An 18,592-nucleotide genomic window follows, 5' to 3' on the forward strand; every position below is an offset into this window, starting at 1 on the left:
CCAATAGATGGACTCTTTAACTTTCTTTGGAAAAAACTATGCTAACGGCACATGAGACTCACATTTTTGATTTCTTGCTGGACGGAGGTGACACGTGGGGCTTAGCATCGCAGTCAGACCTTCCGGGCCATTTTCTAAATTTTACACAAAAATGATATTTTTTTTTTTTACTTTCGAGTTCCATATGATTCTATAATTTTAGAAAAATGAATCATTTTTAATATTCACATTTGGTTCTTCAATTGAGCAGTTTATGATGTTTATTATAGAATTGCTCGCCCGTATCACTCTGGAATAAAACAAAAAACAGAAATATGGACAACTGAAAATACGTCAATCAACATCTTCGACGAATGGTAAATTCATCTAATTCTTCAAACCAAAATATTTCTTTATAATGGTGTTCGTAGTTTTGTCAGGAGAGCGACTCAAAGCTTAAACCCCTTAATGTTAATTTTACTTTTTCCGTATTTCGTCAATCTCTCGAACCTTTAAAACGAATTGAAAATTGTTTGCACACACATATAAAGTTCGTTTATCCAAAGATAATTCCATATAAAATATAACTTTTATCAAATACAGTAGGGAACCGATTATCCGGAACGATCGGGACCATCGCTATTCCGGATAACTGATTTTTCCGGTTTTCTGAATCGTTACAAAAAGACGTTTTTTTAATGTTTATAAAACGAAACTAAAAAATTATTTTGAAATAGTTTTAGAAATNGGACTATCGCTATTCCGGATAACTGATTTTTCCGGTTTTCTGAATCGCTGCAAAAAGACGTTTTTTTTTATTGTCAAACCCAACTTAAAAAAAATATTTGGTAATAATCTTAAAAAGAAGAAAAAACGTTGAAGTAATACACTAATGATTATTTCCAAAATGATTGTAAGGTAAACATCTTTTAAAAAAGAAAGAAAAATCCTAAAATTTTATGAGGAAATTTTTCTTTCTTCTTAAAATGGCGGGAAAATATCGAATTTCGTTCCGGTTTTCTGAATTCCGGATAACGGGTTCCGTACTGTATTTATTACTATTTAGTTTATTTTACTTCATAATAGTCGAAAATATTTTGGCAAGTAAGGTACACAATTATTTACATCATCTTAAAGACTGCAATACAAATTTGTGCAAATTCAAATTTTAAAAATACAAATAAATAAAATTCGATTTCTCGGTAACTATTTGACCAATTTCTTCCTAAACTAATTGCTCTCTCACAAACAAAGGCATTTAGAGTATTTTAAATTAAAACAAAATATACAAGAACTAACAAACTAGGAATACAGTAAAATATATATATAATTTTTGGGGGTCTTTTCTTTTTCCAAAATAGCCATATTTCCGATTTTATTATTAAAAAATCTTTACAGACGTGATAAAAACTAATGATTTAACTAAAAAAAGTTCTAAGGTTTTTTTTTTAAAAAAAAGGAATTTTGCATTAAATACAAATAGGGTGTGCTAGATTCAATTACGCACTTTCCTCAAATTTTTGCCCTAGTAATTTTCCTAAATGAATTTGGCCTGTCTTACACAAGGAAAAAATGCGAAGATGAATTAAATTTAAAAAAAAAATATAAAGATTTAATAAATCAGTACTGAGAAAAAGTACAAAACCATGCTCAAAACTGAAAAGCATATACTGACATAATTAAAGAGCTTGATGGAAGAATTAGATAAGTGACGTTATTATGATTCAGAATTAATGAATCAGAGAAAATAAATAAATGTGGTTGCGTCAATATGGGTATGCTTAATGTAACTAAACTGTTTTTTTTTGCCTTCATTTTAATCTTAACATAACTAAACCACATCAGTTTTTAATATGCCTGCATGATTTTTATTTCAAATTTGGCAGTGATAGCTAAAATCAAGCAAAGAATGAGTCTCGGCTTCTAATGAAGAATAGTCCCCTGGCTTCTAATAAATTGGTTATGAAATAGTTCGGATACAGTTTTTTTTTTAGTTTTTAAATTGTCAGTAACCTCCTTCTAACTCTAGGTTTTTATATTAATACTAGGAGGCTTCGCCCCCTGCTCGCTCGCTCTCGCCAACCCCCGGAACTGCTTCGCAATCCGATGCTCGCTCATTGGATACGTTCTTAACATCTAGCTTTTGTACACTTTTTTGAACACTGAAGTTCCGAAAACTTTTCACTGTAGAAAATTCTAAACCTGTGCATTTCAATATTAATTTGAAATTGCAAACAGTTCACATATTTTTCTTAATCACACTATTCTAAATTTCAGTTGTTGAGAAAAGTAACTGTTGTAAGTTTTGTTTTAAGGTTTTTCCCACCAGAGGGCTAAAACCATGTGTTGTAAAACAATATGAAATAGTGCTGAAAGCCGGATGTAAAGCATCGACTTCGATAAAGATTATTTTGTGAGAATTTTTTTTATAATTCGTTGAGAATTCACCCGATTAGACATATGACGCTCACTACGTGCTCTTGCGCGCCAAAACCTATCAATTAAAACGTATTAGCGTTTTATATAATATAGATTAGCCATATGATGCTCACTACGTGCTCTTGCGCGCCGAAGCCCATCAACTAAAAATGAAAACTGCTGCCTACACGAGAAAAGAAATATCATCGGTTTTATTGATACATACGTATTAGCGTTTTATATAATATAGATAGCTTAAATAATTTAATTTTTTTTTATTTAATATTATTTGTCGCTCTTTTCGGTGGCTTTACGTTATTTAAATAAGCAAAACTCGTTTTTTGAAGTTTATTCCAGTAGAAATAAGATAAAATGTATTAAGCATCACTTGGTATGATACTATAAGCGTAGCTGTAGCTTGAGGAATGGGGCACATTTTTTGTTTATTTTACGTTTTATGCACAGTGCGCAAAAAAAAAAGAAAAAAACGAACCTACCTGATAACTTTTGATCTGATGATTGGATCTTCACGTCCTAGGAATCAATCTTAATGACCTCAAATATGCTAATTTTGAGTGCAGACGATATTTTAAATTATGAAATCAGAAGCGAAAACGATGTTGAAACATCATGAATCACACTGAAACCAACATAAACCATCAAATTGTTTGATGGAACCATCAAGAATTTTGACTTGGGGTAGAATAAAATTTTTTTTATGTTTCTTTTAAACAATGCAATTTTTGATGACAAAATATAAACATAATTGGCAGAATAATGTCCAAGAAATAAAAAATGGGAGTTTTGAATATTTTCTTTTCCTTAGAAACTCAGTCAAATGATCTGTAATTATTACATTAAACCAAAAATATATATATATATATACATATTTCTTTTTTATGCTAATTTAATGTTTAATTATGGAGTTTCTCAAAGGCACGAAAAAGTGTAATTATTTCTGCAAATATAACAAAAAGTGCAAAATATAAAAATAACATCAATCTAAGTAAGTTGGTTTAGCACTAAAAAATAGTAGCATTAAGAAATCATTGAAATTATGTTTGAAGGTTATTCAGAATTACAAAGAAATTTTTATGTGTTTTTTTTTATTTAATGCTTTTTTTTCTACACATTCCTGAAAATTTTTCTGCGCCTTACTTTAGATTAATTTTTATTTTGAGTTATAAAATAAAGATATAGAGAACTTGCAGCTTCTGTAACCACTCTATGTTTCAATTTTTCCGCGAATTTTTGTTCTACCGATTTCCCTTCGCTGTATTCATGGTTGACGAATCCTGCATTAAAAACATCATTTTCCAATGTCACACGTGCAACGCATGCGAACTTCCAATATTGGGAACACCTCCAGTTGAAGTGTCTCAAATTCTCTTTATTAAATTAAAAATCTTTAAGAGCATAAAATACCTTCTTCTCTTTAAGAGCATAAAATAAAATGTCTTCACTGAGAAATCAAGCGACAAGAATAGATTGACAATAATGGATTGATAAAGGTATTATGTACTATATATTAAGACACATAATAATGTGGAACGCGTTGCTTGGATTCTACAAGTGACTTTTCTTAAACAAGTTCATATAGACATCGATATCAGTCACTTTAAAAGCGATGTAGTTCTTGTTTCATTTTTCAGTTTAGATAACATGGAGCATGCGCAGCTAACCCTTTTGAAAGAGAAATGGTATAATTTTTCAATAATAATATTGGCGCGATTTTTCACTATATATCGCTCACATGGGCTGCAATAGTGGCACAACTACAAAAACACGCGTTTTGGACTAAAAACCAGTGTAAATATGAAAATACACATTCTTTCAGCTGCAATACTAGCGCAACTGATAATTCAACTTGAAGGTAATCTTCGTTTAAGCAAACTAAAGCATTTCTTATGCATTTTCCTTAGGAATGAAAACTTTAGACCCACTTATCTCGAAACATGATTTTTTGAGTTGCACCGCTATTGCAGTTCATGGGCAATATTATCACGACAAAGATGACCCCTTTATTTCTTCTCAATGTGAGGATACGAGCCCCAGGTGTTCCTTTCGAAGTGTTGGCATGGGAGTAACCACCAGAGGTGGTATTTTTGGTGAAACGACGCTTGAATCAAATACTAAGAGACACATCTACATTATGAGCATAAGACCTCTTCTTAGCTATGCTGCCATAGCATGGGGTGGTCAAGTAAAACTCAGATTGAAAATATTCGAACATAAAATTTTAAGACTTATAACTGGAGCTCCCTGGTACGTTGAAAACAAAACTCTTTATAATGATCTAAAATTATAAGACATTAATAATTTCCTTAATAAATTAAATGCTTCCTTTCTTAAGGATGCAAAAAACTGCACAACTTGTGATTTTAATAAAATCTTAGACTTCGAACATATCGCCACAAATACCAAATTCAGTCCCGCCACAGCATTCTATCTTAGTGACGGTGTGCTTTCTAAATATTTTCTATCCCAATTTTAGAAAATTGGATCAATATTTAGACAAATTGCATACTCTGTACCGACTTGTCGGAGGAAGTATGCAGGGAGTCTGCCCTTTTGAAATGTAAATAATTGTAAGTACTTGTAAATGTTTTAGTTGTTTTCTTTTATTTTCCTTTTTTTTCTATTCACCTTATTGCAGATTTTCATATGTTTACCAGCCTCCGATCTCACAGAAATCATTTTCACTTAGATGTTAGTTCTTATTAACTGCCCTCCCCCCTCCCCTTCAATGGACTTTATTCCGATGAAGGAAAAGATAACCCCAGAGGTTAGGCACTCCGTAAATACTGTATCAGTCACAGCAGTGAAATGGGAGAGCATTAGTACCTTTATGACTGCAATATTGCTCTGAACCGTGATGGCTTAGGGCAGGGATGGTGAACCAGTGGCACGTGTGACATTTATGTCACGCGACACAATATTTTGGGCACGGCACCGATCACAATTGTTATTGCACTATGAATTGTTATTACACAAATGTTATTACACTATGAAGCACATGTAACAATTAAATTAAAATTCACAAAAAAACAAACAAAATAATAACCAATTATTAATAAAAAAATTAACAATTAATGCTAAAAAACAATTAATGACCATAAAAAACAAGCTAACAAAAAATAACCAGCAAAAAAAATTAACAGTCCTGCTTAAACTAACATCTTACAACCTAAGGCTCCTATACTCTGATTCAAGGGCTCTATTACAACCTAATATAAGTGATTTGTCATTTAATCTGCAACAATAGAAGTCACACTGATGTTACTTTTAAGTTGAATTAAGCGTATAACTAAAACATTGCAAAATGTTTTTTTTTTTTCAATGCAAATAAAGAGTTTTGAGTTGATAGTATTTAGTATTAATATTTTCCCAATAATCACGAAGTCGAAATTATTTGACGGCACGTCTATGACCTCATTAAAAATTTTTTTAGAAGAAATGGCACGTTGATATATAAAGGTTTGCCACCCCTGGCTTAGGGGATAGAACGTTCGCCTTCCAATGAGGTGAACCGGGTTCGAATCCCAGCGATGGCTGGTCGATTCGAATTCTACACCTGGTTGGCACTGAACACAGTGCTGATGTAAAATATCCTCAATGGTAGATGGATCTTGGGTTAGACTCCCCTTGCTGTCAGATTAACCATTGGAGGTTTTCGTAGTTTTCCTCTCCATGAAATTCAAATGCGGGTTAGTTCCATCAAAAAATCCTACAGAAGAGCAAATTTTTCCCAATTCTTACTTAATCCAGGAGTTCCCTTGTCATCTGGATTGGGTTAAAAATTACAAGCAATTGAACATCGCAGGAGAACATCTTTAGACGTAAATTGAAAATTCGATCGGCTAATCAACAAAGATTATAAAAATTTTTTAAAAAAAGTAATGCTCTGATCTGCGAGTCTCTGGTGAGTTCATTGACCTGTCTGAGATTGTGAATCCTGTGTTTGGTGTGTTGCACTAATATTTGTGCTGTAATTAAGTACTAGAAATTGCTGTATTTTCTATGAGATTCGACCAACAAATATTTAGAGTGTTAAAGATTGTTTTATTCCTATTCAATCCACATGAACCCTGTGCTCGATACAATATTGAATGCCAGTAATTGAAAAAATATTGAATATTTAAGGGTTTTGAATTTCATTCCTCGTTATTTTATTTTTAATTTAATAAATTTGATTTACAAACATTTCTGGTTTTCAACCTCTTTTTAGTTAGTTTTTTTTTCTAATTTCAATAGCAAATATGTTTTCGTTTAATATCTGCGAAATAATGCTTTAGCATGTCAACTTCTAACGTTTTAAACGAAGACATTTCTTGAACGTTTAGAGGGGTATTCAGTTTTTATCTTTGCCATTTTATTTTTAGTTTAGTAAATTTGATTTGCAAATATTTCGAGTAACAGCGTCATTTGCTGAGGGTAAAGATAAAACAAGGCTGGTAAAAATCATGAATTTTAAAAGAAAAAAAGTGGATTTTTTTTATTAAAATTGTTTAATCAGATTTTTTTAAAATTTTTTTCACATTTACTAATTAAAGTTCTGATAAAATAATAAATATTATATAATACCAATAATTTTTTAACTAGAATACTTAATGTTTTTAATTAAAAAGTTTAAAATTGTTAAATAATTAATGCAATCTAAACACTGAATAAATTAAATCGTTCTTCATTTTGTTCAAACTCAGCATCCTTCTGAATTTTTATAGACAAAGGCACAATTTGTCATTTAATGAAGTTCATATAAAGAATAAATTTAGATCAGGAAATATTAAAAAAACTATTCTAAATTACTCTCTCTCTCTCTGGAAAATAACCTTCTTCAATATTTATGCAGGGGAATTACATGTTTCACCATTTTTAAAAGTATTTAAATGAACATATAACTAAAAAAGTGCAATTGAAATATGTTTATTAAACAGAAAATTATATGACATACAGCTATTGAAAAATTTAAAGATTATAATTTGAAAGTTTCACGTGAATTTTATTCACATAAAACCTTTTTTTCATTTATTAGTTTACTTTAGACATTAATTTCCCCCTCTCATTATTTCTCTAAAAAAAGCATTCAATTTCAATAAATTCAAGATTTAGAAAACTTGACGACCTTAAAAATATATTTATAATTTACTATGTACTGTGTAAAAATATTTCTGGCTGAAATCAATAATTTAAAAAAAAAGTAATTTAAATGAATAATTATTTGAAAAATATGTGATTTAAATATGATTGTAAAAAAGGGTTTCTCAAAATCGTACAAATATATGCCAAAATAGCTCTGTAACAAATGTAGTTAAATTTGGAAACTCCTTATATTAAAAAATTTAAACATAATAATCATTGAAGGGTAAAATGTGTGAGTCAGCCAACAAGTTTTGGGCAAATGACCTCCGAGTTCGTAGTAGGATTCTTTAACCAATATATATGTGCACTGTATAACTGTAACAGTAAAGTGAGCAAAATAAACAACGGAACACCTTCCTAGAATAACTTTTCATCTAATGATAGGGTCTTCAATGTTTTACGACTCAATCTTAATGGTTCGAAGAGGTAAAACCTCAAATATGCTAATTAATCAGATCACGCGATAATTAAAACTAAAAAATCAGGCACAAAACGTAATTTCTCTGAATAAGTTTTTCAGAGAAATTACTTATTGTGTCTTATTTCGTAACTTAAAAATTTGTCTGCACCAATGAATTAGCGTATTTGAAATCACCCATTTCGAGCCATTAAGATCGAGTCTTAGAACTTGAACGTCCGATCACTAGATCAAAAGTTATTCAATGTGAGTCATTTTTTTATTTATTTTGCGCTCTGTGCACCCTAGTTCAGGGACAGTTAAAAAGATTTTTGCAGCCAATGAGCATCTTTCCCACACATTTTTTCTCTTCGGGTCTCTTTTGAGATTATGCATTTTGCTCAAAATATGAGTATATGCTTCTTCAATTTTGAATACACAAGTTTTTAAATACAACTATTATTTGGTTTGAAGCTATTATGGCAGATTTTTGCTTAATTTTGAGAAAACCCTTTTTTCTACAGTGATACAAGCTGACCCTGAGAAAAACTAAAACCATTTGTAATTTGTTTTGCAGTTTAAAAAAAACTATTGTTTTGCAAGAAAATATTATTTTAAAGTTTTCACTTTAAAATGAAATGATAAATTGAAATAAGTGTTCCCATGACTAACTCTCGGAAATCTGCAAAGAACAAGCGAAAGATGATGGTACCTTCAGTAATTGTTGATTTTCCTTTTGCTTTTAAGAAATTTAAGTATTGTTTTGAATAGGTACAAATTACTGATCGAACCACGCAGAAAAATTTAAAAATTTGAGGAAGTTGAGCATGAAAAATTGAAACGTTCACAAAAAAATTCGATTTAAAAATGTCGAACCATTTACATTAAAGCTAAAATAAAATATAATTTAAATAACAATTTCCGATCATTTGGATGTAACAATAGAAAAATATATTATCAAGAAAAACACCATTAAAGTTGGAAAATTCATATGTGCTGCATATAACATAACTTTTTCTGGGTTGCTGTAATTCTTTCAAAAGTTCAAATTTCAGAAAAGTCTTTTTAACACAACATTTTTTTTTTTAAAAAAAAAAGAAAAATAGGAAGTTAGATTTTTACAAAATTTCATTGTTGTATTTTTTCTTCTTAAAACAAAATTTAATGAGAAATGTTTTTTTAATGATATTTTATAAATTCCAGAGTACAGATTGCAGAATGGTATCTCATGTTACAATGTTTATTTTTACTGAAGCAAAATTCTTTATAAAGAAACTTAATTTACAGTCATTTGACATTTATTATTAAAAAAATGTCATTTTCAATGAACGAGGAGAAAAGTTTATCACCCTCAGAGATAAGAAAATATAAAATAGGTTACTCATTTAAGTGACACTATGATATAACATTTTATTGCACTCCAGTTTTTTTTATATATATATTGTTTTATCTTTATTAGACACTATACCCAACATAATCAAAATAATAAATCGAACAAGTATTGCTGTCATTTTAGTTGTATAAACAATAAAATGTTTTTAGAGTTTACGATTGGTATTTTTTTCTTCACTATGAAAAATTTTCAGGAACAACCAAAAGTGGTGTCACCTACTTTACACCTAAGTGGTGTTTCACTAAATGTTTCACTGCCCAAAAATTAACATATGGAACTTTAATATGAATTCGAAAAAACCTGAGGTGATTATAAGTTATATATTATAAATTTTTTTTTTATACAATTGACAAAATTATGCAAATCTTGTGAAAGCGTTAATATCCTTAATCTTATTATTTTACAACAAAAACATACAGACATTTTATAACAGTTTATATCGGTAGTTGGTCAAATCAGTTCGAGAATAATATTGAAGTTACTTTCCAAATAGCCAACCACAATCGATATCCTTGATAAATCAGGAAAGAGGATTAAAACTTATTTGGTATTAACTAGACTATGATCAGAAAAGAAAAACTCACATTTCGCCAAAACACTTCATTCAAACAAACAGCCAACTTGACAGTCATATTGTGACCATTTTGAAATTGCACAATAATTCTCTTTTAAATTTCGAATAATGGTGTTTGGATTGATTTATTAGAATTACATACATTTGCAGGCTTGTGTTCTCAATTTAGGCTTGTAAACCCTTGTCAAATAGGTGGACGGATAACACTATGCAGAGAAGGAACGGCACGAAGAAACATCCAGGGTAACAGGGGGAATCGAACCCACTACCACCACGCTTTGCACAACGTTTGGCGGGCGATATCGCTCTTCCAAGGCAGGCCCCTCGAATAATGGTCTTGCAGCGGGATTTCATACTTGAAATAAGGCAGTATATCATTTTCTGTCGCAATTGATCCCACTTGTTCAGGATCGCTGTTTTCATTCCCTGGGTGGTTCTTGCATGAGAGCGGTAGCGATAGTTGCCCTCTTCAGAGTGTCCCAGACATGCTCTATTGGGTAGAGGTCTGGAGATCTGGCTGACCAATCCATCCGGCGAATATTCTCACTCTCTAGAAATTCGCCTCCCAGAAGAGCTCTTTGAGGTCTCGCGTTATCGTCCATTAAAATGAAGTCAAGGTCAGCTGCAAATCTGAAAAAGGGAACATAGGACTCCAATACCTCATCCCTATACCTCACAACAGTCACAGACCCTTTTTCAAAGATATGGAGAGGTGTGCGACCATACAACATGATGTCTGCCCAGACCATTCAACCTGCTCCGCCATTATGGTCGATTTAGCGAACATTAGAGGGTAGGTAGCGGGTCCATGGTTCTCTCCATATGAACATGCGGCTAGAATCGGTGTTTAGGCTGAACCTTGATCCATCAATAAAGAAAACGGCTGCTCATTGATCCATACTCCTATCTCTTTGCTCTCTGCACCATGGTGAACGGACTCTCCTGTTCGTAGAAGTGAGATGGACGCAACAATCAGGTCTTCTTGCAAACAACCCTCTCTCATGAAGTCGTTTGGAAACAGTCACCCTTGATGCACGGGTAATTCTGCATACAAGTGATGAAAGAACTGAGAAGCTGTAGCCTCGCTATAATGGACAAATGACTATCTTCTCTAGCCGTCGTAGCTCTTGGACAACCTTGCCCAGACTTTCTCTAGATGGATCCGGTATCCTCTTCTCTAGATGGTTCTCTAGATGAATCCATAAGTTACAGACGACGCTGGGCGTTAAATTGAACTTTCTAGAAATCTGGACCTGAGATTGGCCTGCTTCTATCCTCCCCACAATTCGCCGCCACTTCATTTTATTTTATTTTATAACCGTCGTTGAACAGCCGACCCAATTTCATGGGTTTACGACTACTTACGTTCAACTCCGTAGCCTTGTAATTTTGAACCAATCCAGAAGACAAGGAAACTCCTGGATCAGTACCCCCAGCACAGTTGCCTCGAAAACGAAATGCCTCTTAACTTACTCGCACTTATAAAGCTTGTTTCTCTACTGACTCCGCCTACACACGAGTGTGAACTGACCTATTTGATGTACAAGATTTGTAATTTTGTCTAGAAGCAGTTGTTTTACATTCAGTTCAATTCTTTTCAAGAAATTCGATAAAATATACAAATTTTCTTAATTTATTTCACCATTGTAACTTCCAGTGGGTTTGAAATGTTTGGTGGAGAGGAGTCGCTCTAAGTATAGCCAGTATTAAATTTGAGAGATTCAGAAAAATAAACAATGTTGGCCATTACCAAAACCACTGTAACAACTTAAGCGTTAGAACTGTTTGGTCACGAGGATTATTCAATTTTAAGTAATTAAATTTAAATTATTCCCTTTAAATTGGTTATGAACGCTCTATTTGCGTTAACTTGAAATATAATGTTCCTTCATATCATATTCAGAGAGATGTTACACCACAATTTTTACTGCTTAAGATAATTCCAGATGTTAGATAACCAGCCCAGACAGTTTGCGCAGTCTAGTATTATTTATTCCAAAAATATGCTACTGCATGCTTCTAAATGTTCATCGGAATTTAGTTATTACTATTCTTTAAACAACAAATAATTTTTTTACAATGTTTACCCTTATATTGATATTCGTCATTGAGGTATCAGGAGGGCAGATGCGTTGATCCCTCTTTCAGGGACGCCATATTAGGTGTGTTAACGTTAGCTCCACCATAAAATAGACAGATCAAAAGGAAAGAACATCCAAGCTTCTGATCGAAATTCGAACAAAGGATCTTTCTGATATGAGGTCCCTTGAAATCCATGTAGTCGGTCGGCTAAACAAAAAAGAATTGAAGTGATTATTTTTACCTAGATTGCACAGTCTTCGGTCACATTTTTAAATGTGTTGCCTGACTAAAAATTTGCTACGCCGTGAAGGATTTGGACTCCTTTTGCGAATTCTTATAAGTAGAAATTTCTTCTCCAGTACTAGATAATATGTTTGTTTACCGTTGGATCGGACCTAAACAGTTTGCCATTGGTCACTGCATTTGGAATTGATCTCATTGTGGAATGACGTCATCACTTTACGTATGCTAGTTTTACCAAGCGAAAATTCATCAACATTTAACTTGACTCTTCGCCATAAAGATATAGTAATTTTTCTCTATACTTATCGAATTTTGGTTTCTAAATGCATCATTGGAACCAATTTTGGTTCTCAAATTTATCACTGGAATCAGTTTTGATTCCTAAATACATGAAAAGATTTTTTTTGAATGTTAAGAAAGCTAATTCGTTGTGAAATTATAAATATTTTAATTACCATTGAAAATTTTGTTTGTGATTTTAAACTATTAAGAGTAAAAAAAAATAATCTTTACAAAATAGAGAAATAATTATTTTTTCCCCATTCTACTCGTCTATTTATTCCATATAGTTTATAATTCAAGCAAAAGCACTCCATACTTTTGAGAGTTACGAAATAGCATTAATTTTGAATGTGGACAGTAAATGTTGTGTCTGTTTGTCTTCTGTTAGCAAAAAAGTTTGAAAAATAATAATGTAAACATTTGTGTCTGGGGGATTTCTTGTTTATCTTGTTATAAAAATTCGCATTTTCAGACTCCTTAGCTAATATTTGTTTTCGATCAACAGTGTAAATCGCATTTTTTAATTGAGAGATACTTTTATGACTCAGGGTTATTTTCGTTAATAAAATACTTTACAAACAAATAATCTTTCAATTAAAATGGAGTGATCTAAAATAATAAAAAGAGTTTCGTAATATAAATTGCTTTTTTTGTTTCAGGAGAAATTTTTATAGTCGGTTACTTTTTTGCTGTTTTCTCTAATTATTATTTCTTTATTATAACATTATATTACTTGTAACACTTATATTAATTCGGGTAATCAATGGGTTATTACTTTAACTTATTAATTGTGTATTCAAGCACTTGATTTTTCTTTGAATATTCAAAGTAATTATTAATCATTTAACAAACTAATGTCACAAAATATTAAATAATGAAAAATAAAAATAATTTCAAAATAAAAAAAATATTTTTAAAAACCACCTTTTTGTAGTGGAGAATAATAATTAAAAAATAAAAATTTGAAAAATGAAGAACGTGGGGTGCATGAAATACATAACAGTACATATACACATTTTTTTACTCATACACATGCACAGCCACATATGCATGTACACAAACATATTCCACATACACATTCAGATACAATTACAGATATATATACGCATATTCTCAAGAGCACACATACACACACTAATATAACATTACTGTTATGTATTTCATGCGTCCCACGTTTTTCGTTTTTCAATTTTTTTTAAAATTATTATTCTCCACTGCAAAAACGTGGTTTTTAAAAATATTATTCTTTATTTTAAATTTTTTATTTTAAATAATAATTCTTTTAATTTTTATTTTATATTTTTTTAAAATTATTATTTTTCACTTATTATTCTTCACTACAAAAAACGTGGTTTTTAAAAATATATATTTTTATTTCGATTATTTATTTTCTGCTTTTTAGCTTTGTGTTTAAATTAATTTTTTTTTATTTATAATTTTTAAATTTTTATTTTTAAATTTTTATTTTTCAATTATTATTATTCACTACAAAAACGTGGTTTTTAAAAATATATATTTTTTATTTAGAAAATTTATTTAGAAAAATGGTTTACGGATTTTTGACGTTTGTTTGGTCGGTTGTAAAACTATGGATCCTTCTTGTGTTTCATAAAATTCAAACATAAGAGTGAAAAAAAATCAAAATTTTTCTAAGCCTATTCACAAAGGAAAAGTGCTTGATATAAAATTCAGGAAACTGAAAGTGCTTTTAAAATAGGTGTCACCGTTATTTTTTGCCTGAAAAAAAATTACAATCCAATTTATATCAGCTGCACCATTCTGTCCTGTCTGAATATTTTCTAAACATCTTTAGTGGGTTAGGTCGGTTATTCGTTGGAAAGCACTACGAGCTGGAGAATCACCATTTTGGTCATCAGGTTCGTTTGGTCCTTTTGACAGAGCCGGAATAACGCGAATAACATCTTGTCTAATTAATCGAGCAAATCTATTTACTATTACATCTTTATAGAGTGGGTTATTTGCAATAAGCCAATCAAGTGCCCTGTAGACTCGATCTGGTGATATGTTAGACTCTTGTTACATTTAAGTTCTGCAGAGTTTCAGTCACTACAATAATTCCTATATCTGAGCTCGATCGAGGAAGCATTTCAGGCAGTTTTTCACTAGCTTCAAAGATATCGAAAGCAAATAATGTGGTATGTCCTTTAAAACCGTATTGGCCAAACCTGCCTGGAAATTTAATAACTTTGATGTACGGAATGATGCGGTGAAGTAAATGTCGTTCTGGTTCAGTTACTGCTGCAATTTCACCAGGAATATCACCTGGTAGCAAGTTATTCCAATACGCCTTAGATGGAGCATGACTTTTTAAGCTTTTCAAGTGCGTATTGCATCGATAGCATGCAAATTAATCATTTTTAGCGACAAGTTCCGATGGCAAGTATGGCTTTGCTGACGTTAAACGATATTTAGCTATCTGATTAGGGTAGCATTTCTTCTGGAAGATATGATAGCACTTGTCGCAATAAGTGTTGGGTAGAAATCTGCCCTATCAGTTACCCGTTGAGCATAAGCCTCACGTCAACATTTTAGTCTTTCTTCATATTCCTGAATTGACTCTCCAGCTCTTGAGTCAGAGTTTCTCAAGCGATTTGATTCCTTGAGCCATTCATTGTTTATCTTTATTCCGTCCGACAACACGCTGATTTTTCGGAACTTCTGCCGCTTGTTTACGCCGTTTAGCTAATCTTGCAAACGTATCTGCTTCTGATTCTTGCTGAAGCGTCTCTAACCGCCTTTGTTTTTTTTTCTCCAGTCGTCGCTTGCGTTGAGTGGCTGTCTCTTTCGTCAGCGAATCAAGACTACTACAAGACCTCTACTAAAATAAAAGAACTTTAATTTTAAATTAGGGATACAAAGATATTTATAGAAAAAAAATACTTTTACGATTTTTATTAGTTTTCGCTGATGACAACCTAAACAATCTGGAAATGATTAAGGAAAAACTGGAGCCTACCACGTGATTTTTCAGCCAATAAAAATACTCCGACAATAAAAAACTTTTCACCTGACATGTGACACTAATTTGAAATAATCGAATCGACAACAAAAGAGAATCGCGAAAACATTATTTTTTTTTTAAATATTAATTTTATTTTACTTTGTATGTCTTCTTTCTCTTCATTTTCATACATTGTCATCCAATTCTGAACTATGTGCCAAATTTGAAGTTTGTAGTTAGTCGGGAAGTTAGTTTAAAACCGATTACGAAATTCCACCCGGACATACATACACGAAGGCAAGTTAATATAAACGTGGTAAAATGAAGAAAATTGTGATCGCTGCGAGGCTATCACAGGTTATCCATTGGCAAAATGGTTGTTGTCTAATTTTTTTTTGGAAAAGAAACTTTATTGTTTTTCCATCTCGAACATCTTTAACTGTTAATCCTGAACTGCTCGGTACTCAAGTTCGCAGACATATTTAAATGCAGCTCAGACACATTCTGTGTAAGTTCTTTTGGTGACTGAATAGACATTGAACAGCCAATCGAGATCAATATTAACATTTTCGGATGGGTACAATGGTGTTTGATGGAGATTGTAAGCTGCATCATACACCCGTTTCGGATTCACAAGCTCATACATGAAATATGATTTGAAAGCTAGGCTTTTTTTTCAATTTTACATGAATAGTGAATGAATCATTTATGTTACGTGAGAGACAGCCTACGGTCTTGTACAAGTTATTGGGTACGTCGACAATGGATCCTTTTATCGCTAACTGGTGATCAACACCCAGTTCTCGTATTTGCATGAGTTACCATTCGCTCTTTGGTAGGGTTTAATTCTCTCAAACACTTTGGTACTTTAGTGAGGTACTGGCTTTATACTTGCGTTTGCGAACGGAATCCTTTCGTTTTTCCGTTTGTGTGTAACGCTTAAGGTATTCCCGTCTACGCTCTTTGGCTTTTTCAACCTCGATAAGTTTAGGCCTTGGCATCGTTTTTTTCTTGTTTCAACTCTAGCTTTTGGGACAGTTCCAATCAGTTTGGACCCTCTTTATTTGTGATATCCACCTGAATTAGTATTGAAAATGATCCAGCTTGAACTGTAGGTTAGAATTTCTGATTCTTAACTAAAACAGTAAAAACAAAATCATCGTTCAAATGATGAAATTCTCTTTTATTCAAAACTCAAGAAGTATATATGGGATCTCTCTAGTCCCATATCTCAAAACTAAACTCCCCAACTTAATGCATAACAAAATTCAAAGTGAAAAATAGAATCCTAAAAAAATTATCAAACAGCAGCCGTCGCCATAGCAAGGCATGCGCACTGTTTATTACTCTTGATTATTGTAGTTGAAAAGTGAGGGAGCCATGAAATCCAAACAAAGCCCATTTCGCCAATGAGTAAAAAAAGAATAGTATAGACACGGCTGTTTGTATTCAAATGGGCTACTTTTTGTTATCTCTTTGAATAGCAGCACGATTTATATTTGCTATCTAAGTGAGAGAGAAAAAGAAACTTCATATTATAACAAGACTTGTTCAAAAACTTGTGAAATAAGGGAAGGGATTACAAATTACCTGAGAGATAAATGTGTTAAATATGAAGTTAGTATGTATACTAAATGTATACTAATGTATATATACTAAGTATGTATACTAAAGAAGTGTGTATACTAAATGTAAAGAAAACTTTTCTTCGTAGGGGCGATTTTTTTGGCAAATTTTTAAAACTTACAGCCTGAAACATGTAAAATACTGTCAAAAATGAAATAATTGTGTTAGTGTAAATGTTGCCGTTAATATGTATAATTCGGTTATTTAATACACAATTAGAATAACTAGATATTTCATGAAATAACTGGACAAGTTTAAGTATATAATACATGAAAAATGGGCCGGGATAGCCGGATTGATAGAGCGTTTGGTCCTCGTCCAAGAGGTCGTGAGTTCGATCCCCACCGGAAGAAGACTCCTCGTGTAGTAAATGGTGACCAGTGCACGTTAAATCTGTTGAAGCACGAAATCCTCCATGTTCTCATTACAAATTATACCTCTGAGGGTACTGAATTGGAGATTGATTGTTCTCTTGTTCAGGTAAAAATTACGGATGAATGAATGGATGTATGAATCGGTCCGCCCTATAAACTGGCTGTGACGTGTGTGTTTTTGAAGTTGCATTCTTAGTCTGAAAAATAAGAAACGTACCCTCTCCCTAAATTTCGCTTGGTTTCACCAAGCAGGCTTGCTGATATTGGCAAGTGACATCAGAAACAACAGCAATAGATTAAATCTTTAAAAATGCATTTAATCTCTATTGCGGATGATTAATTGATAAATACAGCGAGGAAAAACAGATGATATAGTTTATTATTGCTCATATTAATAATTATGTCTAAAGGATCAGTCTGCGTAGGGACCGAGGGTGTGCGGTATTGGTCCTCGTTAAACTGTGCTACCGTAAAGTGCTTGACTTCGCGCGCAGGCCGTTGGGCTACCGAAGCGGGGGTGTCATCCCCTCCGCAGAGGATCAAAATTGTGATGACATGTCTTCGGATCATCCTCCGGGATGTTTCCCAGACCGTCGCCAATAGCCCATTGTGCAGCTCTAGTGCGACGTAAATTAACAGTAACAGCAACAATTATGTCTAAAAGCAACAAAATGAAGCGTATGCACACGTCACTGCAAATCAGCTATAATCGGTTCAAAACTAACTAAAAGCAGCTAGAACCTGTTCAAAGAACTTTCGAGTGCCGTGTTTCATGCTTAAACGATAAAGTAATCTTTATTCTATAGAATACCTAGTTAAATTGTAGAATTCAATAATTTTATATGATTTTTAGTGTTTGGAAGTATTTTGGAAGATACCAGACATTTTATAACTATAACTTGGTTTATTTCCTTCACAAACAACTAAAATACTAAAAAAAGGTTTTACAAAATAAAGTCTACCATCAGAGTAAGTAGGAAGACATCAGTAATTCGGGACAAGGTGGCTTAGGTACTGCACACATCTCCGGGGGAGAGCTGAAGTAGAAGTGGCATACTGATCGTCGGTGAGCTGGTTTTTATCCTTCTTGCGTGCAGGCGCGCGCAGTCCGGGAAAGCTG

At 32.4% G+C, this 18,592-nt stretch overlaps 1 protein-coding gene across 3 annotated transcripts in view; it reads right to left on the bottom strand.

Moving 5' to 3' along the window:
- Window positions 1–10,032, bottom strand: part of LOC107438189 (synaptic vesicle 2-related protein) — an 80,239-nt gene extending 70,207 nt beyond the window's left edge. Inside the window, exon 1 of one of the 3 annotated variants that reach the window (XM_071180652.1) lies at window positions 9,914–10,032. The gene's annotated coding sequence lies outside the window, so the exon portion shown is untranslated. Of the gene's footprint in view, window positions 1–2,894; window positions 3,016–9,811 lie in introns of those variants that run through there. The other 2 variants (XM_071180656.1, XM_071180653.1) reach the window with 2 other exon arrangements.
- Between the last annotated feature and the right edge of the window lie 8,560 nt (window positions 10,033–18,592).

This window comes from Parasteatoda tepidariorum, chromosome 5 (genome assembly GCF_043381705.1).
Source record: "Parasteatoda tepidariorum isolate YZ-2023 chromosome 5, CAS_Ptep_4.0, whole genome shotgun sequence".
Taxonomy (NCBI): domain Eukaryota; kingdom Metazoa; phylum Arthropoda; class Arachnida; order Araneae; family Theridiidae; genus Parasteatoda; species Parasteatoda tepidariorum.